Below are 24,006 nucleotides of genomic sequence, written 5' to 3' on the forward strand. Positions count from 1 at the left end.
AACTGTCAAGTATTTGGATGCCTTGTCACCCATACCCTGCTGTAGGAGGCAGTTTTCCATATATAGTTCCCTACTTCATCACTCACTGCGCTGCAGAAGGCCGACCACCCTAATGTTACTGTGACGGGAGCAGCACTCTGTGTCTTCCACTTGGTCACGGAGCCGCTCAGTTTCTTGACGTGGTTGCTTCGAGTGCCCCTTTTGGTCTTGATCATGGGCTGCAGGCATTGCATCTCTTTCTCTGTGTTTCTCACTCTGTCAACCAATGTGCAATGATATGCCCGTAATAGACCAGGGTCAACACTCACTGCATCAGTCTTCCCTGCCAGGGTCACCTTGGTCTCTCCTAAGGATGCTAGTATTGCTGCGGCATGGTCTTAAAACCCATCTGTGGGCATAGGGCTAGTGTGCAGGGGCATGATTATGTGGTCCTTCTTTTCAGTCAGGGTAGGGTCCGGACATGAATGTTTAGTGCACACTTATCTTTATTCCTGGGTCAGCTGTTCGTGCCTTCCAGCTCCTTGTCTCGGTGAAAAAGTGTTTTGGGGAGCCACATGTGACCAGGATCCTGCTGGCCCCCCTGAGGACTGCAGCTGACCACCGCCCGGCCTCTCCCCCACCTATTGGGCTGACACCTCAGCCCTGGTGGAGGTGAGCCTTTCTGGGCAGTAGCACCAGCCGAACACCCCCCAGAGACCCACCACTCCTCCCCAGCCAGAATGAGAACCCCCTGTGTGCCTTAGGCCCCGGTCCTTCAGGTAGGAGAAACACACTCATTCAAGGCCTCCAGTCCCACCCCTCATTTTCTCCCATGTGAGCAGCCATCTTCCATGGCTTTGAGGATCAATGTAGTCCTATTGAGTGTTGTGGACTTTGGGGGTACGGGTACGGCCCTGTCTCCAGGTGGCCCAACAGTATTCTCAAATGAGCCCGATGGGGAGGACTACCCCCTCAATTCAGCTCTGACCAAGCCTTTAAGCACACAGTTATTCAAGCTGGGGCCCTCCGGCGTGGTTGGTGTATCCTACTTCGATGAGGGGGTATGACGGCCTTTTAGAGTCCCTCTATTGGCCTTCCCCATTCCTCAATTCTTAGTTTCTGAGGTGGACTTCTTTTTTTTCCCCCCATTGTTAGTTAGGGCGGGCCGCCACCATCTTTTTCAGTTGGGCGGCCAGCGAGTCGAATTGCTACATAGACTTTGGAATCAGTGAAGGTGTCCACGCCTGCGGTAGGTGTGCTCCGGCCCCACGCCTTCTTTATGGACTGTCCTTACTGTGCTCCCGTTGGCACGGCTCTCTGCGGTGGGACGTGAGCCACGGGCCGCTGCTTCCCAGGTTCCAGTGCTCACCAAGGCGGGCATCCCGCAGTGGGGCAAGGCCCTTAACATTACACGGCTCCCTTGGTGCAGAAGGTCTCCCCCAGTCTTCGACGCCGATTTCTCCTGGCCTCCCAGATCCCTTTATGGCCCAGATCAGTTACCCGGGGGGCCGGGTCGTGGAGCTTCACAGGCTGGTGTCAGGCACCATGTAAGGCTAACCACACCCCCATTTGAGTGAATCTTGATCTTATCATGGGTGATGAGAATTGTTAGTGGTTTAATATAGATGCTGAGGATCTACATATGTGGAACCACATATATCCTCATGGGACTTTGCAGGTCATTAGAAGCTTTTGGATTTTGAGCCTATCTGAATTATGCTGTTTGCGCCATGCAAAACACACATCGCGAGGCTCATTCCCATTTTGCGAGTCGGTAACCTGGTTACCGACTCGCAAAATGGGAATGCAACTCGCAAATAGGAAGGGGTGTTCCTCGCATCGCGATGTAGAATTGCTTTATGACTGCGAACGCGGTCGCAAAGCAATTCGCAGTTAGCACCCATTTCAAATCGCCTTTGTGAATGGCTCTGAAAAAAGGAAACAAAAACGTTTCATTTTTCCGTGTGTATTGCAACTCGTTTTCCTTTAAGGGAAACGGGCTGCAATACAAAAAAAAAAAAACTGCTTTATTAACAAGCAGTCACAGATATGGTGGTCTGCTGTCTCCAGCAGGCCACCATCCCTGTGACTGCTGCGAATCGGAAGGGGGTCGCAAATTGCGACCCACCTCATTAATATTAATGGGGTGGGTCTTTGCGACCCACTTCTGATTCGCAGATGGTGTCAGGGACACCATCCAGCATCCGAGTCGCAAACCCATTTTTTTGTACATCTAGCCCTTAGAGTGCCCAAGACTAGACACACGAAAAATGCAAAAATGTCTTTTACATCATTTATTGCAACAGTCTTATTCTTGCATAGAAAACATGAGCCGTGATTATTAGGCAAAAGAAACAAAACATGGTAACCAGCATTACAATGATGGTGAAAAAGATAAACAATTCAACCATGTTTTTTTTATCGTGTTTGTACACTTTTATCTGTAACTACCTATACTGCTGAGAACATAGTGAGAGCACTCTCTGTCAGATCTATTGGGCAAACCTGACCCACCCTCATACCTGGGTAAGATGGAAGACGGTCTGGTGTATTACAGGCTATTGGGCCTGAAAAGGGTAGAGGTCATAATTAGGATCAGCATCAGAGACAGCCAAGTTGCATCCCGGGCACTGCATGCCTCATTCCAGGAAAACCCCAACAGAATTGATCCTCAGCCGCATATCACACGGAGGCAGTTTTTATAGTACAAGCACCATTCATGTCACTCTATGTCAAAAGTTCAAGCTCAATGCTGTGATATGTCTACAAACGTAGAGCTGTCTCCACGGGTAATCACAATTAATAGGTATCACGTTCTGTGTGCTTAGTCTTGGACAGAGTGTACAGACTAGATGGCATCAATGCTTACTAGGAACAAACAACATGTACAATGTTTTCTCAGTATATTATCACAGAAACAAAAAGCAATGTAAAAGGTTACCGACAGAAAGAAATGCAAAGTGAAAAATGTGCATTTTAAAATGGAGGTTCTAAGCAGGCCCTAGCATGCTTTACTATAACTTGTGCCCTGACCACATCGTACTAGGAATTTATATACTCATGCTGTTGTGCTGTGTCCGCCTACTGCTGCCGTCCACTCCTTTCAATCGGGTCCCCAGAGACCACCTCCCCTTCTTTAGGAGTTAAGGCTCACCATTAGGTTCTGGCAGATAGTGTGTGCCTCAGTTGTGGGCCTACCTAGGAAATGCTTCCTCATGCACTGCTCACAAGAATGCTGGCTAGGACATGTCCTCATTCCCTCGCTGAAACATCTGTTTCCTAGTCTGGCTGGCTCCACTCTGACAGATCTCACCTACCGCTCACCGTAGGACGTTTAGTGACTCTGCAGTGCTATGATCAACGTGACTCCACTTTAACAGGTCAATATTTGTACCCAGGAATCGTGAGCGACAAGGCTGTCCGGAAAAAATACCTGACAGTGACCTGGAGAACCTTTGTGCCTTCTTGTTCAGCTGCTATGCTGCCTCCAGAAACTGCCCCCATCCTAGGAGAGTCAACTCTCCGGCTGGTTTCCCCACAATGGAAAACACCCTATGGGTGCTGGAGCTACCCCCAGAGTCTCTTTTCTTTGTGGACCCCGTTTGCACTTGAACTGCGCCATAGGCACTCAAAAATTAGACTGCTAGCTACACTCTCACAGCATGCTCACCAATCACACACTCTCATAATGAAATTCAGCGCTGCCCATGCACAGATTGAATATTCCTTTTGTCCCCTAGGTAATGTACAGTTCCATACTCTGGCTATGGCATGCTGCATGCACTGTATCCTATGAGACTCCATCTAGGAAATGTAGTTACCATTTATTCTTTTTTAATAATCTTTTCATTAGCAGTTTTGTTAACATAAGACTACATTCCACCATCCACAGCAGAGAAGCTTTTATATCATACGTCAAACCCGCAATTTGGCGATAGTAGCCATTCATTATTATTCATAATCAGGTATGTCTGCTTCCTGGTCTCAGGAAACACATTCATGTATACATGTAGGAAGGCTTTCTACATCGGTAGGACTAAAACCTCTTCTAGATTTGTTCACCACTTTTGGGACTGGCAAGACCATTCTCAGTACACCTATGCATTTAGAGAGGTGGAGTGGCACACCTTTGACTCAGAATATGTGCCTAGTGTGTACGTTAGTACTGCATATATTTTGAAAACGTGACAATTGATGGTGTGTTGTGAAGAGAAAGGCATAGTGCTGGAAACAGGCAGGTCGTGGGTTGCAAGAGTTAAGGAATATATTGCTGCTGCATGACCTAAGAAAAGAAAATCCAGAAACGTTAGTCATTCTGTGTGTGAACTGAGTTATTTAACGTGCCATGATGAAGCTGAATTTGGGAAGGACATATTGTATTCTATGAGAGTTGTAAGACATGTTTTGTTAGGGTTTTTTATTGTTTATTTTAGCATTTTTTAGGGTGCAACATATGAGCTGCATTGCAGAATGGGTGCAATAAAAAGATATAAAATGCGATGATTGGTTACCTATAGTGGAGAAAGCAAGGGCCACATGTACGAAGATCCAGTTTTGCGACTCGTAAACTGCAAGCCGCAAAACCGGATGTACAACAGTGTCAATGACACTGTCTGCGATTCGCAATGGGGGTCGCAAAATGACCTACCTCATGAATATTCATGAGGTAGGTCGCAATTTGCGACCCCATTGGGAAGGGCGGCACTCACAGGGATGGTGGCCTGCTGGTGTCAGCAGACCACCATGTCTGTGACTGCTTTTAAATAAAGCAGTTTATTTTTTTTAATGCAGCCCATTTTCCTTAAAGGAAAACAGAATGTATTTCGAAAACAAAAATGAAAAGTTTTCTTTTCATTTTTTCAGAGCAGGCAATGGTCCGTGGGAAGTGGCATGGGTGGTGGTGCCTGTGTGTGGGGGAATAGACTGGTGGGTGTCAGGTACTTTATCGGCAATTGCTGCACTGCTCTGCACTATTTGATGTTTATATGTCCCTGTAATGCCATGCAAGGTCCCTTCGTGTACATTTAGTTGCATTTTATGTGGGGGTGGAGGTGCAATGTGGATGCTGTAGATGGGTGCTGTAGTGCCACTGGGAATCCATGCAGGGGTAGGGGACTGTGCGCATGGGGCTAGATGGAGGTCTATTTGTGGGATTGTGGGCATGCAGGGAACTTGGATCTGGGTGTTGTGGACTGGGTAGGGGATGGGGTCCTGGTGGTAGTGAGAAGGGTGGGGTGATACATGCATTATAGGTGTGGTGACTGTCAAGGTATTATAGTTGACTTACCCGATTCCAGACCTCCAGTGAGTCTGGTGAGGCCCTCCGGGTGCAGGATAGCCAGGACCTTCTCCTCCCAGTCGGTGTATTCGGGGGGAGTCGGTGGAGGACCACCACCAGTCTTCTGTACAGCCATGTTGTGCCTGGATGCCATTGACCGAACCTTCCTGCGCAGGTCATTCCATCTCTTTCGGATGTCGTCCCTTGTGCGTAGATGGGTTCCCACTGCGTTGACCTTGTTGACTATCCGCTGCCATAGCTCCATCTTCCTGGTGACAGGGGGCTGCTCCACCTGTGCCCCGAATAGATGTGGCTCGACCCAAAGTATTTCGTCCACCATGGTCCTTAGCTCCCTATCTGTGAAGCGGGGGTGCTTACGGGGTGCCATGGTGTGTGTGTTGTGAGTGTATTTGTGAGGGTGCTGTTGTGTGGTTGTGTGTATGGCTTGTGATGGTGTTTGGGGTATGTATGTGTTTTGGTGGTGTATTTGTGTGTGTGACTTGTGTGATGTTGGGTTCAGTGTATGCGTGTTGTCAATATCTGTCATGCTATTGGCGATGCAAAGGATTGTGGGGTGTGTATGTGAGTTTTTTATAGTGTTGTGAATGTGTGTCAGGTGTGTGGGTTTCAAAGTTGCTAATGTGTGCATTTGTTGTTGGTAGGTTCCATCGCTGGCTGTGGCGGTTCCGTACCGCCAATGGTTGTTCGGCATTCACTATCCGCGTCGCTGATTTGTGCATCATTATTTGGTGGGTGGAGGATTTGTCTGCATGGCAGTGGTGGGGTGGGGTGTACTGCCTTTCTGCTGTCGTAGGCCCTGGCGGTGGGTGGAAGTTGCAGGATTTTTGGAGGTTTAACTTTTTGGCATCATTGCTCGGCGGTGTGCAGTCTACCGCCACTGGCGGTCTTCTGTTCACTCTCACCACGGCGGTCGGCGGTGATTACCGCCAAGTTCATAATGAGGGCGTAAGTATCCTTTCATACAACAACCCGTTCTAACGACAAATACTTATTTTATTTTTTATTTTTTACTCTAAGCATATTCAACACAATGAAAAAAACAAGCATGGCATCACCTAAACCTGGTACCATATAGCTAGAATAAAGTTTTACCATTAAAAAACATGAACCATCACAAATAACTGGAATCAAATAGTATGGTGATGCCTAGCAGCCAAGTGTACCTAGAACAAGTGTAGAAACTCTTCTTAGTTTTAATATACATGATTAGAAAATATGATTTTTACTGGCATAGAGAAAATTTAATATTGGCTTTGAATTTCTATTACCCAAATCTATAGTTAAAACAAACAAGTGTAACTAAAATATATCATGGACCAAGTAAAGTACTGGCCCACAAGCCCTGTCACTGAAGTACACTTATTTTTAGGCAGGTGTGTACATTTAATCAGACAAAATGCTATTACTGTGAGTGCAAAAGAGCCAATGCCTGAAGTGGGCTGATCCATTGCCCCATGCTGCATGCTACGCTGGGATGATGCAACATATAAAAGACATAGTGGGTTTGGGTAAAGTTTTTTACTGAGACCCCGCAAAAACCCTCTGCCACTTTTGCACAGTTATTAATACAAAGTTAAAACATGCAACAGAATATAGACTCGATCCTGATTCTAAGTTTGGCAGAGCAATGTGTTTCTCCCAATTGTAAGTGTTACTAAGTACAGGAATTCACAACCATCTGTAGACAAGTTAATGGGACATCACATTTTGGATCCTACCCCTTGACTGCAAATGACAATCTTACTGAATGCTTAGGGTTGTTCATTTAATACATAACTGACAGCTTACCAGGGGTTTTTGGAAGTACGAGAGGCAAAGAAGACCTCTCTAGGTTCTTTATTCCTTGCCCAAAGAAAGGGTGAATCCTCCCAGTAGCCACGATGCTACCCTGCACTCTGAAATACAGGTGAAACCAGTCTTTTCATGAGAATCTTAATTAGTAGGAAAATGGCACAAGGGCAAAATCCTCCTTACCAATGTTGACGGTTCTTGATTGTGGTTGAGAGGTATGACTAAAGTTGATAAACAAAGGTAACAAAACCACAATGAATCAGGGTTGAGAAGAGCCCATGGTAAGTCTTCCTAAAGATCTACAAAGACATCTTGATGGAAAAATCCAACAAATACAGGAACAAAAAGAATAGAAATGTGCAATGGATTAAATGAAAATTAAGGGAATTGGCACATTGAGCCTTATCCTTTTGAAGGTTAGACCTTCTTATATATACTTAAGGCAGGAAATGACAACACACAAAAAGAGGTAAAGGCCATCTAGTTGTGGGATCCTCAGACAGCAAACACTGGCAAGACTGGCATCTTCGATAGATAAGGTTAGATAGGGGAACTCTTCCAGGCAAATGGAATTTCCATATAATGGTTTTCAAAAGAATAACCCCATGTTTGCAAATTGGGGCAGTGTTTAACTGTACGGAAAACTGTGTGCATTTGAGCTTACTGCTAACATCAGAAAAATCAGCAGTAAAAGCCAGCCCACCAGACCAATATACAGGCCCAGAAACTGGCAAAAAAAACAACCCACACACTGATCTGTCAGAGCAGCAGCGGGCACTGTCTGATAGCCCCATGGGCCAGTCTGACCTTGCTCAGTGTTCCACATGGCCTAAAAGCATCTGATATCAAAAAGACAGTGATGCGGGCAATGTGGATTGACTGGAAGCCTCTGAGTATGAGCCAAGGGTGTGTTGCAGAGACACACACATAGTGAAGCCAAAGAAACACGCTTTTGCTGGTCAGTTCTCTCAATACTCCTGCAGTGTACCAGTGCCCCAACCACCCAGTGACCAGCATAAAACTGAATTCTCCATTCCTCTTGGTGCATTTCAATTATGTGTCCTCACATTTGGATCACATGGAACTCCAGCTACAATTCAAAGATTCATGGATGGAATATTGACACCACATCATGATTAAACTGAAGCATACCTTGACAACATACTTGTACAGAGTATTAATCGGTTGTCACATTCCAGACTTGAATTAGAGTTGCAGGCCAGACGACCAAATACTTTATGTTCATGCCTCTCGCATTTGCATTATTTGATGGATTATTGATGCTGATTTGAATTTGTCTTCTGTAACGATTCTTACATTTAAAGAAACCTTTATGGTGTGACTTTGAATCTAGTCCTGCTAAAGTTGTCTCTATTGGCATAGGGCCCCAAGCCTGTGTCTCTACCCTTTTAATTTATTAGTTAAAAGTATTGACAATGCCTCAGTCAAAATTGGATAAACACCTAATCTCCACCTCCGCACTACCAGATGACTCATCACAGAATACTGTTGTATGTTTGTATAACCTTACTTCTTACTTTTTTTCCTCTCTCTGGGCCCTTACTTTGCCCATCTTGTGTGTCCTCAGTATCACCTTTAGCTCTGCAATCACAGAATTCATGGCCTGCGTCTGCATATATCTCCTTTCTACCCTGACTCCTATTATAATCGGAATGCCATGGACGTCATTTAGGGGTCGAGGGGGTCGCAGCTGCGACCCCTGGCACTGCCTTTGCGACCCCGGCTTCAGAGGTGGCATTTTCAGTGCCAGGAGCAGCTCGTCCTTATGGACGTAAGATGGGGCTCCGCTCTCTTTGTTTTCTGTCAATTTTTTATTATGCTAATGGTGAGAAATAAAATATTATTCACTGTCAGTGTAATATAAATGTGAATATGCGCTTCAATGGCAGCTGAGGTAAGTAAAAATCCTTTTCAACGTATGTTGTATGTGTGCTTGCGGGTGAGTGTATTTATGTGAGAGTGTGTGTGTAAGTGTGACATTCTGTGTATGTGTAAGTATATGTCTGTGACCGAAAGCGGAGGACAAAGGGCGCGTGATGTCACTTCCGCTACCACTTGAATTTTGGTGAAATGACGCCCATGCAGTACGCTTTCTTTAACGGGCTTCTTTACGCTCTTTTTAAATTAAGTTTGCCTTAGCAGCTGACCAGAAATTGTCCTGCTTAGAGGCCAATTTATTGCTGAGTACGATCAGCTCTAATTTCTTCTCCACTTAACTTCTAATTTAGGTGGAGATGCTTTCACTCACCTTATTAAACTTATTTTCAAAGAGATCTCCCTGCCTCTGCCTCTATTCTGAAACTTCTGTATATTCAAGACTAGTTTTCAAAATATAACATTTCAGGATATATAAATTGCTATTTTCTTCTAAAGTGCTATGTGCTTATCACACCCAACATCCAAAATGACTGTTTTTGAAATCATTAACTTGGTAGAACGTGTTCTGGTTGAAATCACTCAAAACAGAAAAACGAGCCATCTATATTTAACGAATAAAAAGCTCGAAAATATCTAAAATAGCTGTCAACTGACCAAACCTTACGTCTATGGCAAGGCCCACCCCACAGTTCAAACATTAACTCGCTTGACTGTCAGAGGCGCGTGAGATACAATCATGCGCACATTTGGGCGATGAATAAGCGCCCAAGAAAATCAGCACGCGCTCAAGAGAGTCAGCATGACTCGCTGCTTCAACTAATTCAATTCACTCAACAGTAAGCCTTTTATTTGACCGTGACTGGCCTGCTGCACGGCTGCTACACATTTAAATGCTGAACTCACGGATTGAAAATAGGACCATTAAAATGACAAACGAAATCCCATTCCGGGGCCTACAATGTGATCGATAGCCTCAAAAGCAACATTGATTAAAAGTAAAAGAAAGTACACATTATTTGACATAAAAACCCCTGTATTTTATTATATTATATCTCAATTTACAACAATCACGCCTGCTTGCATATTTACAATCAACATAAAGTGATTAACAAAATAGACATTAAACAAACATGTATTCTAAATATAAAGGAAACGTTCATTCAATGATATGACATCTGTAGGGGGCAACAGCAATAGCAATTAACGAAGAGAGAGGTCTCTCAATTAATCAATCAATCATTGTATAGCACAGCACTATCACCCCTAGTCCTCGCACTGTGGGAGCTGCCTCTACTTCGAATAGCCAGTCTTGAGTATCGATCTGAAATATGCCAGAGAGGGGGGCATTCTGAGGTGGAGGGGCAGGCAGTTCCAATACTTGGCGGCTGTTGCACCTGGCCCTTTTTGCAGGGTCATCCCCAGTCTTTTTGCCTCCTTCCTCCTAATTTTTCAGACCAGTTTTTGTTGGCTTTAGAACTCTGGGCACTTTACCGCTGCTAAAAAAATACTAAAGTGCATATGCTCTCTGTGTAAATTGTACTGTTGATTGGTTTATCCATATTGATGTACTGGATATTTGATGTACTGGTAAGTCCCTAGTAAAGTGCACTAGAAGTGCCCAGGGCCTGTAAATCAAATGCTACTAGTGGGCCTGCAGCATTGGTTGTGCCAACCACTTTAGTAGCCCTGTAAACATGGCTCAGACCTGCCGCTCCAATGTCTGTGTGTGCAGTTTTAAACTGCCAATTCGACTTGGCAAGTGTACCCACTTTCCAGGCCTAAACCTCCCGTTTTACTACATGTCAGGCACCCCTAAGGTAGGCCCTAGGTAGCCCCAGGGGCAGGGTACAGTGTATGTTTAAGGTAGGACATATACTAGTGTGTTTTATATGTCCTAACAGTGAAATACTGCCAAATTAGGTTTTCACTGTGCAAGGCCTATCTCTCATAGGTTAACATGGGGGCTGCCTATAAATATCTTTAAAACACAAATTCCCTTTGAGAGCAGATCAAAATGCAGAGTTTAGGGTCTCTGAACTCACAATTTAAAAATATATCTTTTAGTGAAGTTGGTTTTTAAGCTGTCTGAAAATGCCACTTTTAGAATGTAGGCATTTTCTTGCTTAAACCATTCTGCTACTCTGCTTCTTTGTGGATTGTCTGTCTGGGTCAGTTTGACAGTTGGGCTGTTTTGCACCTATCTAGATAGTGACACAAAAGGAGGCAGGGGTTTAGCCTGCATATCCTGATGAGCCATCTGAGCTAGACGGGAGGGAGGAGTGGTTGTTCACACCTGAAAGGACTGTGCCTGCCCTCACACAATGCAGTCTCCGACCCCCTAGTGTGCGTCTGGGGCCTTGCCTGGCCAAGGAACAATCTTGCAAACACTTGAGACTTTGCTTTGAAGTTTTCCAACTTCAAAGGCAGAACAGGGTATAAAAAGAAGACCCAGAACCCGAGACTTTTTGAATCTTTTGGTAATCAAGAGGAATCTCTGCCAAGGAGAAGAGCTGAAGATCTGGAGGAGGAGTACTGTCCCTTTACTGTGCTGCTTTGCTGGACTGGCTTGCAGTTGCGACTTCTGCCTGAAGAGTGCAAAGGGTGAACTTTGCTGTGTGTCCTGCTTGAGAAAATTCTCCAAGGGCTTGGAGTAGAGCTTGCCTTCTGTTGGAAGTCTCAGGGACACCGAAGACTTCATTTTCCTCGACCTGCAGCACTGGGAACTGTGTGTTTTGTGCTGTTCAAGAGGAGAAACCACTGCGCCGCCGCCAATGACGCTGCTGGTCTGCACCGTGACCTGCCGCCGCTGCACTGAGTCGCATTGCCCCGCTTCGCACCGCAACTCTGATCTCACCGACGCCGTCATCAGACGACTTCACCGAGCCATGCTCGCACCGCGACCTGTGGGCCCTGCACTCTGGCATCACCTGCTGACACCGCAGCCTGGGCCCACCCGACGCTGCTGCTCCTGCTGACACTAGCGCCGCTGCCTGCACTGTGGCCCGTGGACACCGCTCGTGAGGAGCACAAAGCACCATCCCATCCTGCACCGTAGCCCCAGTCCACCGACGCCAGCACCATCGACTCCAGTGTCGTCACTAGGCATCCCTGCCTGCACCCTGCCCTGTGGACACCGCTCGTGAGGGTCATGAAGCACCGTCCCGCACTGTTGACTTGGGCCTACCGCCGCCGACGTTTCTGCAACAACGACGCCGCTGCCTGCACTGCGACCTGTGGACACTGCTCGTTGCACCGCCCCACTTCACACCACAGCCCTGGTTTCCCTGACGCCGATGGACTCCTTCACCGAGCCGCTGCCTGCACTGTGACCAGAGGGCACGGCACGTTGCATTGTCCTGCTTTGCACTGCAGTCCCGATGTCAACGCCAGCGCACCTGACTTCATCAACCCAGAGTTCGATCCGCAAGGAGTGTGACTTCAAGGGCCCGACGACTCCTGCACCAACTCTGGAACTGACACTGTGACGTCAGTGACGCCGCTCTCCAGGGCTCACTGCGAGGATCATAACTCCCTACGAATCCAAGGGACTGTTTCCGGGTCTTCCCGACACCGTAGATGGCCCGCGACGCCACAGCCGGGCTGAACTGTTGGTTTTGTGGATCACAATGCCGTGATAGCCCCGGGTGGAGCTATTGACTTCAAGGAACTGTATTTTTGAGTAAATCTTGCAGAATTCATATTTTTATTACTGTATGTTGGATTTTTATTTGATCTTGTTTTAAATAGATAAATATTGGCTATTTTTCTAAAACTGGTGTGGTGTCCTTTTGTAGTGTTTTAACTGTGTTACTGTGTGTTATGTGCAAATGCTTTACACATTGCTTCTGAGATAAGTCTGACTGCTTGTGCCAAGCTACCAAGGGGGTGAGCAGGGGTTATCTGAGTAGGTATCTCCCTTATCCTGACTAGAGTGAGGGTCCCTACTTGGACAGGTTGCAAACCGACTGCCAACTAGAGACCCCATTGCTAATAGCTGCTATGTGAGAGAAAGAGCAGTCTCTGCTGCGATAGATGTGGGGGTATATGGCGAGGTTAAGGGAAGGAGTCTGGCGGGAGCATGGAAGTTCAGGCAGTGGTTGAGGTAAGTCGGGCCTATGTTGTGCAGCACTTTATATGCAAGTGTGAGGATCTTGAAGTGGCATCTCTTATGGATGGGAAGCCAGTGGAGGTGTTTGACGTGGGGCATGACGCTCAGCCACTTGGGAAGGTTGGAGTATTTTGGGAAAGTGGGAGGATATTGTGGCATAGAGCGCGTTGCTATAGTCGAGGCAGTTGGGTGAGTCTGATGTTGAGGTTTTCCAGGAGAGAGGTGGAGTTGCGGTCATTGGGGTCATCGAGGTGGAAGTTGATGTCGCCTAGTGGGATTCGATGGCGAGGGGGGCGATGAGGTTGCAATGTCGTTGTAGAAATCTGGCCACGGTCCTGGAGGTTTATACACAAGATGCCTTTTACTGTTGTGTTGGCGTCAGTTTGCAGTAGGAAGTTGAGATGCTCCATGAAAGGCATTGGGTCATCGTCAGAAATGGTGAATTGGATTGATTCCTTGAAGATGATGGCAATGCCTCCAGTCTGTCTGTCTATGCTGTGACGGTGTAGCATCTTGTATCCGTCCGGTGTGGCCGTGGCGATGTCTGGGTCGAAATAGGGGTTTAGCCATGTCTCTGTGATGAAATGACGTCTGGGCCTTGGGTGGAGATGGGGTCAGAGATTTCCGTGCCATGTTTGTATAGGGAGCGGGTGTTGAGCAGGAGGCAGTGGAGAGGGACAGGGCTGTTCTCTGTTTTCTCTGTGTGGGCAACTGCGTGGGTGGGCTGGTCCATAACGTTAGAGAAACAGCAGTGTCAGCACATGAAAGGTCCTTTGGGTGATCGGAGGGAAGCAGTGAACCAGCATTTGCTGGGTTGTCTGGTGTTCAGGTCCTGGAGCTACCTGGTGGCGTAAATCTGGAGGGTGGAGGGGCCAAGGTTCCAGGTGCTGGGCGTGGTTCAAGTGTGGACAGATGGGCTTGCCTTTGGTGCACCGGCAGTGCGTCTGCGCTGCGACCTCCTTCATATATCCTGGGAGGTAGGAGGGGCCTCCTGGGAGGTGGTAGGGCATCGGCAGACAGGGGAGAAAAAGTACATCAGCAGAACGTTGTGAGGAACAGCAGAGAATGCGGCATGGGCCAGAAGGCCCTGAAGCAGCTGGGGAGCTGTGGCCTGGGTCAGGCAATTGCTCAAGGAGTCTGCGCAGCAGCTTACTTTATATACCCTTTGAGGTGGGAGGGGCCTGGTGGGAGGCAGAAGGGTATCTGAAGAGAGGGAAGAAAAAGTGTGTCAGCAGGACGCTGTGAGGTGGAGCGGAGAATGCGGCATGGGCTGCAAGGACCTGAAGCAGCTGGGAGAGCTGTGTCCTGAGTCAGGCAACTTTTCAAGGAGTCCGTACAGCAGCCTCTTTCATATAGCCTGGGATATATCAGATTCCACAAAGCTTTTATTGAACTCTGAGATGTTGATTAGAGTCCCATGTTCTTTAAAGAAGCTGCTGAGTGTGGGGGCAATTAAGGATATTGCATAATCTTGGCCTATGGGTCTTAACATAAAATTCGATACTGAGTTCAACAGAAGAATCAGAAAAATAATTTCTGATCTACATGGAACTGAGAATATACTTTGGGTTTGGATTTAGGCTCCAACTTCAAAACAGCCATATCTGGGAAGAATCAAATGTAATGAAAAGAGAAAAGTAATGCCCCTGTTTCCCTCTATACCCTTGCTCATGTAACTGACACCAGGAAAATAACCTTAGCAATTAGCCATTGGAGTGAGGTGGAATCTAGCGGTTCACAAGTAGATAGTTGAAGCCCTTTCAACACTGTAGGGAGATCCCATGGTGGTACTACTGCACGGATGGGTGATCACTCTCTTCAATCTAAAGTTTTTTGCAATCTTTTATCCAAAAGAGCAACCTTAAAAACATTATTGAGGTGCTTCCTAAAACCCCTAATAGCTGGCCACTGGGATGATAATGCTGAAGGAGATAGGCACTTCTGAAACCTTTCCAATACAAATTCTAGGACTCTAAAAGGATCACAGGTCATAGCACCTCAGTACTTTCCTCTACACCAAGTATCGAAATTCCTCCAGTGCTTTGCATTTGAAGAGAGGGTAGAAAGCTTCCTGGACTGTTGTTTATAAAGAGCAGCATCACCCTAGCAACCTCAGCTTTGTAACCCAGCCCACTCAATTTCCAAGCTGCGAAAGGTAGGATCTGTATTGCTGTCTGCGTTCAGTTTGGATAAGCAAGAGGAGACAGGTGGGACAAAAGATGGAAATACTGGCAATTTGACAGCTGCATTATGGCTAGAAACTAGACTGTTCTGGGCCAATAAGGGGCCACCAGAATCACAGTCACTCTCACCTCCTGATCATATGTAGCACCATGGGCAGGAGGGGCATGGGATGAAATTCATACAGAAGGCCTGAAGGTCAGCGAAGTGACATCAAATCTACTCCCCATTCTTGGTCGTTCCATGGCTCAGAGCAATACTGAGGAAGAAGAATGTTGGTCGGTGATGTAAACAGATCCAGCCAGGGTTGACCGCAGAATGCTATGATCTGTTGGAAAGCCTCCTTCCTCAATTGAATGCTCACTGAAGATGCAATATCCCTGCTTAGGCTGTCTTCATGAAACTTGGCCACACCAGGGATGTACATTAGCTTCAAGGAGATCTACTAAATTGTCTAAAACAATCACTGCCCTCCCAATCACCTGGGGAGAAAAAACATGTGCAGTATATTGAGAACAATAGCTAACTCCCTTGAGTTTGATGACTGAAGAGATTCCAGAGGAAACCACCCCTTCAACTCTATCCTCTGCAATGTGGCCCCTGAACACCACAGACTTGTATCTATTATTAAGACTGCAAGAACTGGAGGAGCTAAAGACGCTCCTTTTTGCAGAACTTACAGAATCAGCACCAGGACAGCTCTAGACCACTGAATAAGACAGGAATCACTTTTTGATAGTCTTGAGATTCAGGAGCACAATGAGCTAGGATATGGTGTAGGAGTGGCTTTAGGTGAGAATAAGCCAAAGGAACAACTGCTGTTTCAATGACATTAGCCTCTGGACTCTGTGTCAGATGTTTGTCAGAGCTTCTGGAAGAGAAAATAATATGGTGTAGATTGTTCTACAATGTCACTACTCTCAATAGGTATACTCAACCCTTGAGTGTGTCATAGAGGGAACATATTTCTTGGAATTGAAGAAGATTAGATGTTTTCATATTCATTACTTCACATTGTGCTGTTCCTTAGAAAGAGATGGTGCAGTTATTAGTAAGGAAAACACAAATACCCTCCAAATGAAGAAGAGCTACAACTGCAGCCAGTTCATTTGTAAACATACTCATTGCCTGGAACTAGAAACGCTGGCCTTTTACCGCAAACCTTAGCAATACCTGACTTTTATGGTGAATGAATATGTGAAAATATGCATCTTGGAGGTCCAGCATTGCCAAGAATTCCCCTTCTGAGATCAACAGTATAACACTCTGAATGGTGGTATTTTGAATGGAATGTATTTTAGAAATTGGTTAAGATCCAGAACTTGAAAAGTTACATCTTTTTGTTGGTACTAGGAACATAATTGAATAAGATCCCAGATGGCTTTGGGCATAGGGAACTTTCATAACTGTCCCTTTCCTAAGTAAATATTCTACCCCTAGAAGCAAAGAGCCTCTCTTTACTGGATTTCTCAGAATAGGAGCTTCCCGAAATAGTGAAGTTCGACTTTTGTTTAGCTCCATATAATATTTATCTCTTAGGAGTGAGAGAACCCATCTGTCCTTCACTAGTTGACTCCACTTGCTGTAGCACTTTGAAATTCTTCCTCCTATCCCCTCCACTGTCATGCTTTCGGCGGCTGAGGCAGCTAGAATCAGGATTTGCCTTACAAGTGCAGTTGCTCGATCATGGGCTTGGCCCCGAAAAAGACATGTTTCTTGAGCATTCTGAACCATTTGCCTCTGGAGAAAGGATTGCTTATACAGAGCTTTTCTAAAGGGCTGTCAGTTCTTTTTTCTCTTTTGCTGTTTTCTGAACCAGCTCTATCAGCTCTGGGCCAAATAACTCTGGACTGAAGAAGGAAAAATTATGTATCAACAGCCTTTACTCTCTGTCCAGTTTCCATAAGTTGAGCCATAACAACCTTCTGGCCACGATAGAAGCACCTACCAAAGACATTAAAGATCACAAGGAGTAAAAGGTTGTACTGGATAAAAACCTTGCTAGCAGTTCCATGTTTGCCCAGATCTGTGTAGGGTCCTTATCCTCCTGCAAGCAATCAAACAGAGATTGAAAGTCTTTTAATAGCATCTGAGCCGCATAAACTGCATATGAGTTGGTTGAGATTGTAAGGTCACAGCCACAAAGGACATTTTTCAGAGCATTTTTTACCTTCCTACTATATGGCTCAGACAACAAAGACTATTCACACTCAAGGGAGGATGTAGACGTCATACAAGAATGATTTGTGTTCATTTCTGGAAGTGAAGTACATTTTCATCAAAGTCTTGCACAGGATATCTCCTCTTCAAAAAACATGCAAACTAGATTAATTTATATCTCGCCATACCTGCAATAAAATACTCTCTAGAATATCATGGGAGGGCAGGTGTTCAATATTTTGTGACTTATACTGGGAATAAAGCCCCTCTTCCGAAAGACCGTTTTAAATTCTAGTATGTTGCCAATGTGAGTGTCGTAGTTTGGACTCTTGCACTGAGCAAGACTGCTGGTCTCAGGATGACAGTACTTTCGTTTGTAGGTGACTAAGTCTCTTCCTACAACTATTTGTAACTGTTGTCCAAACCTTACCGGCTTACTAGCAGTACCTCACCAAAAACACAATAGTAAAAGGTGATTTGTAGCAGTCGCTTACGCATGGACTCAAAATACAATATCTCAGGGTTGTCGTGGTTAAACGGAAATTACCCTTTTCTCACAGATTTATTATGTCTCATACAAACAAAGGCAATAACACAGATGCAGTAAAGTTATAATAGTTTTTATTCAACATAACTGCAATTTGTGATAAGTTGCATGAACTGCAATGATTAGGATAATGAATATACCAAGCAACAGTATTGTAAAGAGGAGAGTCATTGTTATAAAGACCCCCACCATTATGCAATATATGAAAGAAATATATGTATATGTAAAAGATGGAATAAGCCCTAATACCTTAAGGAGAGTAGGTCTAACCTCCTACCTAAAAAGGAAGAGCTGGGTTCGTTAAACCTAATCTGCCAAAACCGTGTCCATGAGAGGAGCCCCCAACCCTCGTTACCTTGGAATGAGGTCTCTATCTCAGACTCCGCAGGGACACGAAGACTGGATCAGTGTCAAGATGACTGCAGCATTGGTATCAGCGATGGTGGCGATGCCCTCTGGTCGGAATCCCTCTGATTATCTGTCTAAAAGTGTGTTGTATTTATACAGATCTACAAGGTCCCCTGACATAAGTGTTATTCATAACAATAGATAACAGGCATGCTTGGGACGGCAATTAATATCAACAATCCCTCGAAAGTATAGAGAGGGAAAATCCCTAAGTGTGAATGCCTACTGTATGTTTGTCTTTCGTGCTTGATCTTGACGCCTTGGCGCAGTGACACTGATAATAGAACCCATAACAAGTGGCCTAACTATAAACAAGGCCGCCATTTTAAAGGAAATAAATAATTAAATGGACTAAGCCAGAGCAAGCTAAGTAGGTTAAAAGTCACTGGGTGACGGGGGCACAAGTTTACAAGCCTACGGCTAAGCTAACTCCTGTTAACCCGTTAAAACAAACTAGGATTCACTACACCCTCCCTATTGCCGTAACAGGTATGATGAAGGTAAAGAAAACCCAATCGCTAAAAAGCTGCTACTGAACTAAAAAGCCAAAAAACTTAACGAAAAAATAAATGCTGTGTTATAAAATTCGTTTCTAAAAAACATTTCAGAGACTTTAATATCAACCATGACAAGTATAGCAAACTTTTATAATAATTGCTTCTTTGATTAGAATCGGGAATTGGCAAGCGAATTCATCAAATTATGTGCTATATGCAGGATCTTGAAGAATGTCATCGAAGTCACCATTCAAGGATCTCAAAAATGAGTCAACATCGTCTGAAGTGAAATCGAGAGCTGGACGGACAAACGGATCCACAGAGCAGAAGTGAGCCATAGTCATCGGTGTATCGACACTCGCTGTAGTGTCCTCATCCATGTTAGATCGAATAACAGAAGGCTCATAGGTGGCCTCGCGGAGCAACCTCAGTCTCAAGGGGCATGACCGTGTATGAACCCTCATCGGGGACATCAGCAGTTCGTGGTCCACAGAAGATGTCGGTGCAACAGCAAGACAGACCATAGGCAGATGTTCAAAGAGACACCATATGCAGCGGAACACCGGTTGTACGCACCACAGTAGAGGCCGGAATGACAATGACCAGTCAAATTCCAGTTCCACCAGCAAAGGCGCACCGAAGATCCGAACCATGCGTTCACTGCACAGCGGCGTTGATGGGAGCGGCTCCATTGCTCTGTGTCGCTGGAAAAAAACAACCACTGCGAATCAGAAAAAAAGCAGTAGTAGTCCGCCAATTAAAGCCAAAATAATTGGAAAGCCACCAAACACACTGGAAAAAAGTGAATGGATGGCTGATGGGATGACTCCGAAGACAGTCTGGAAGATGGACACGAAACCAGACCCGACAGCCTTAAAGAAATGAACAATCCCAGTTGTGCTTGAAGCATTGAATATTCTGGACACCAACTCTCCAAAGTGTTTGGGGAAATCGGTATTTAAAAGGGATTGTGTCTCGGCTGATGATCTCGCAACCTGGAGAGCATACGTCTCTTTAGCGGATGTCAAGGCGACCTGTTTTTTAAACAATAGCGCCTTCAGTCTACTCAACTTGTCATAGTTCACATTAATAGTATCAATGTGGGGCCACATTTCAGATACTTGTATCTCTCGTGTGGGGGGAAACAAAACATGGCCACAACACGTAACGACCTTTGTGACTGAGATTGCGTAGGCAATTCCAGGTCACAAGCCGCAACAGCTGTCATCGCTCAGAAGAACATAACTCCCATTAGAAAGAACATGAAACACTGAACGAATCAAGGGGACAGGAGTACCCTTCAGAAAACAGGCCAAATTCGCGACCCCCGCATTGCAAAGACCGTGAAGAGACACCTGTTTGCATATCATGGAATGACGAACAGTAGTCTCACATTCACTTCCGCTAAGAAAGACCTCTTGTTCGCCGTTCAGACATCGATACTCAAAGGGCAACTCCCACTCTTCCTTAATAAAGCTATCTCCTAGCCGTTCATATCGTCCCACTGCAAGATGTTTCAGGCAGCTTGAGAAACGAAACGTTGAAAACGGTAAATTAATAATGCCGTGTAAGAGCCAGATAGTTGAAGGACTCTCTGCTACCATGAAGGGCAACTTATCTAATTTTTCTACTTGAAGCAAGGTGAAACGAGCCTCTCTTTTAGCCATTGTCACTTGTTCCCTGGAAAAATTAAAAGCAGCGAATAGTTCACTCCCATTAAGGTATTTCCATGGAATGTGGCCACTTTTCAGTGTCTGTAATGCCCAACTCAGCTGCATGATGGAACGCAGCTGTGTTTGCCCATGATATAACCGAGACAAATCAGTCTGAGTGATATCAATAGCAGATGACACTATATTCGACAGGGAATAAATCCTGTTTGATAGCGTGTTCATGCCATTGTCGACAACAGCCAAAGTGTTTTCCAAATTCTCTTTATCAAGTTGCCGTAAACGTGCAGCAGCCTCAATTTGAGAAAGTTTCCAAATTTCATTATACATGGCATATAAAAACCGTTTCGAGCATTGCTTTCTAGGACCTAATAGGAAATCTTGTAGGTCTATACTGTCAGAAAGAGTATTCAGGTGTAATTTCACCGCTGTTAAGGTGTTCGTTTGTACCCATTGTTGGCACAGCTTGCCCACACTGTAAGTTGTAATTATACCAGCATGCTGACCTGACAAAAAGCGAGGGTCTGGTCTATGAATGGAAAAAACCCCTGAAGAGTTCAAAAAATGCCTTTGACACTTATCAGTATCGGTGGGCCATACCAACCACCCCCCGGGACTGGAAAGTGAAGAATTATAGTCACCAGCCTTAACCATTGCATCCAGCCTTTCCTCAGAAACATTTAGAAAGTGTTGCCAATCTTTAAATTTTATCGGTGTAGGGATACTGGGTGTGTTTAGATCCTTTATTTTAGCTAATCCCAGACATGATGTCTGCTCAACAGTGTCATTTAAAAAAATCATTTGCACAGGAATTAAGCAAGCTCGAAACAAAGCCTCCCTACCCTGTATCTGCCAATCTTGCGTCCCCCATACACTCTTCAAATCGATAGTGTCCCCCCAATATTCATAACCCTCAATCGAAAGTCGGGAAACAAAGGGATCTGAATAAATCAGTTTTGTATCTGTTAGCAATAGTTTTCTAATGTGTGTCTTAGGTAATTTAAAATAATAAGATTCAGCTTTCGTCGTATCATGCCCAGAAAAGTATGTGAATTTGTCACTGTAATACTTTGGACTCCCCACCCGTGGTGTTGAACAATGTTCCCATTGTGTGTAGTTAAAAAGAGGCCTATATCTAGTTGCACGGTGCAGGTAGTGATGTCCCCAATTATTATAGCAGAACATTTCACCATAATTCATTGTAAAATCATACACATCATCACTTCCAAAAGCGGAGTAGTCCTTCATTTCAGTTAGCATGGAATCCACTGTTTGGACATCCCAATCATCAGAGACAACATGAGGTGTAATAACATCAGACATAGAAATTTTGAACACGTATGGTATTTGAATTATCTCTGTAGGCCCGTATATATCGAACGGAACTTTGTCCCAAACAATCCCATCAGAAATTGGAATAGCTGTAATATTGACAGGGGACAAATCACGTCGGACCTTATGTGATGAATGATGCGGTGTTAAAATTACATCAACAGGCTCCACTGAGGAGCGATCAGCAATATAGTGACCATTAATTAGTAAAAAGAAAACAGTCACAAAACCAATCCATAAAAACAATGCAATAAATGTCAAACAGAACCAGAGATAGTTCCATGGATATATCAAATAGTTCTTTTTAAGCCATTGATAGAACTTGCTACCTCTGGAAAGTTTGTCAGTCTCAGTTGAGGATGAATCTGAAGAAAAATCATCAATGTCCACAAAATAGCCAGAGGAAGTCTCTGCAAACACAGGACTCATCGAATTCCCATCCACTGTTCGTGGAGGTTCACGATAGATGACGTTACCAGTCGTGGAAGTGTTTGTGTAAAATACAGCCAAATCCTGTAGCGGTGCGTTCTCCGAAGTTGTTACAGGAACCAACAAAAGTTCATTTTCCGCCCTCCCCATGGTCGAGGAAGTGTCTGGAACAGCAGCTGACATAGTTGCATAGTCAGTAGTAGCAATGGTCATCCTACTATGTAGAGGGATGTCCTGTTGGGTAGTGAGAGAGGATCGGGAACCACCCAAGGGACCTCCTGGTCTACTGTGAAGAATCGGCCACATGGTGTAATTTGATGTCATCAATGGAGATGAATCTGTTTGATTTGGAACCAGATAGTGGCGGAAGGATGACAGTCCTGGTGCCTTTTATCCCCAAGACCGGTACAGGTGCTCTGTATGCTGGACCAAACTCTTTTTTCACAGCGATCTTCTCACGAACCAGATCCCCAACGCTAGGAATCCAGCCAGTCGAAGTTGTCGCCATATCCCTTATTCCCAAGGTGGCAGCGCTTGCAGATGATTTATCATCACGAAATTGTTGAAGCTCCTGTAAAACAGCGAGACGTTCTTTTATGTCAAATGGTGTTTCTGCTGCCACCATACCAGGGGCATCAAGATCGGGAACATACATAGTTGTCCAAAAGAGAACCTCATATGGAGACTTTCCCCTCAAGGACCGTCTTGGCAGATTATTCAGTGCTCTCTGGACCCCATATAGGTGATGTAACCAACTACAGCCTGAACCTAATACTCGAGCTGTTAAGGACTGCTTTAGATCACGATTCCGCCTCTCCACGACCGAATTTCCCTCGGGATGGTATGGTGAGGAGTAATGGAGTTCAACACCCATTGTCCTCATGGTGTCCCTGAAAGCCTTAGAGGCAAATGCAGGGCCCTGGTCCGAATGGAATGCTGCAACCGCATATGTACCGATAAAGATCAGCAAATCTTTTATAACAGTCCGGGCGTCAGCCGACCGCTGTGGCCATACCCACAGGAATCTAGAACAGGAATCTACAGCCACTAAAATGTATTTGTATGCACCATCAGGTTGCAAAGGACCACAATGGTCCAGGTACACACAATGGAGTGGTTTGTCTGACACTAAGAGAGATGTCTGCGGAGAGCGTCTGATATTCGAGCCCTTAATCTGCTGACAAATGTCACAGCAAAGGACATACTGTTTAGTCCGTTTGAATAGACCAGGCCACCAGTACCGTTGTTGTAGAATGGTGATAGTGGCCTGTATACCAGCATGTGCAGAAGCGACACCCTCATGTGCAGCTGTAATCAGTTCCAATCTTTGGTCTTCATTTGGGATCACTCGATCACCAACATCAGGAATTGTTGCAAAAGCAACATTCTGTGCACTGATATGATATGTGTAGTTCGTAGGGTATCCTTTCGGAAGGGGCTTGCCTGCAGCCGAGGCTTTAACGGCAATCAGTATTTCATTATCCAACCTCGTCCGAGAACGAGTCACTGCAGCCACAGAAGCCGTAGCTACTGAAGCTTTGGCTGCTTCGTCAGCCAATGTATTACCGGCAACATGTATTCCTACACGTTGGTGCCCCAATGTATGAACTACATGGACACATGGCAGCTTATCCTTAAGATCAGCCACCCTTCCCCACAATATTTTGTGTTTAATGGTGTTCCCTTTAGAATCTCTAAACCCGTTC

Source organism: Pleurodeles waltl, chromosome 7 (genome assembly GCF_031143425.1).
Source record: "Pleurodeles waltl isolate 20211129_DDA chromosome 7, aPleWal1.hap1.20221129, whole genome shotgun sequence".
Taxonomy (NCBI): Eukaryota; Metazoa; Chordata; class Amphibia; order Caudata; family Salamandridae; genus Pleurodeles; species Pleurodeles waltl.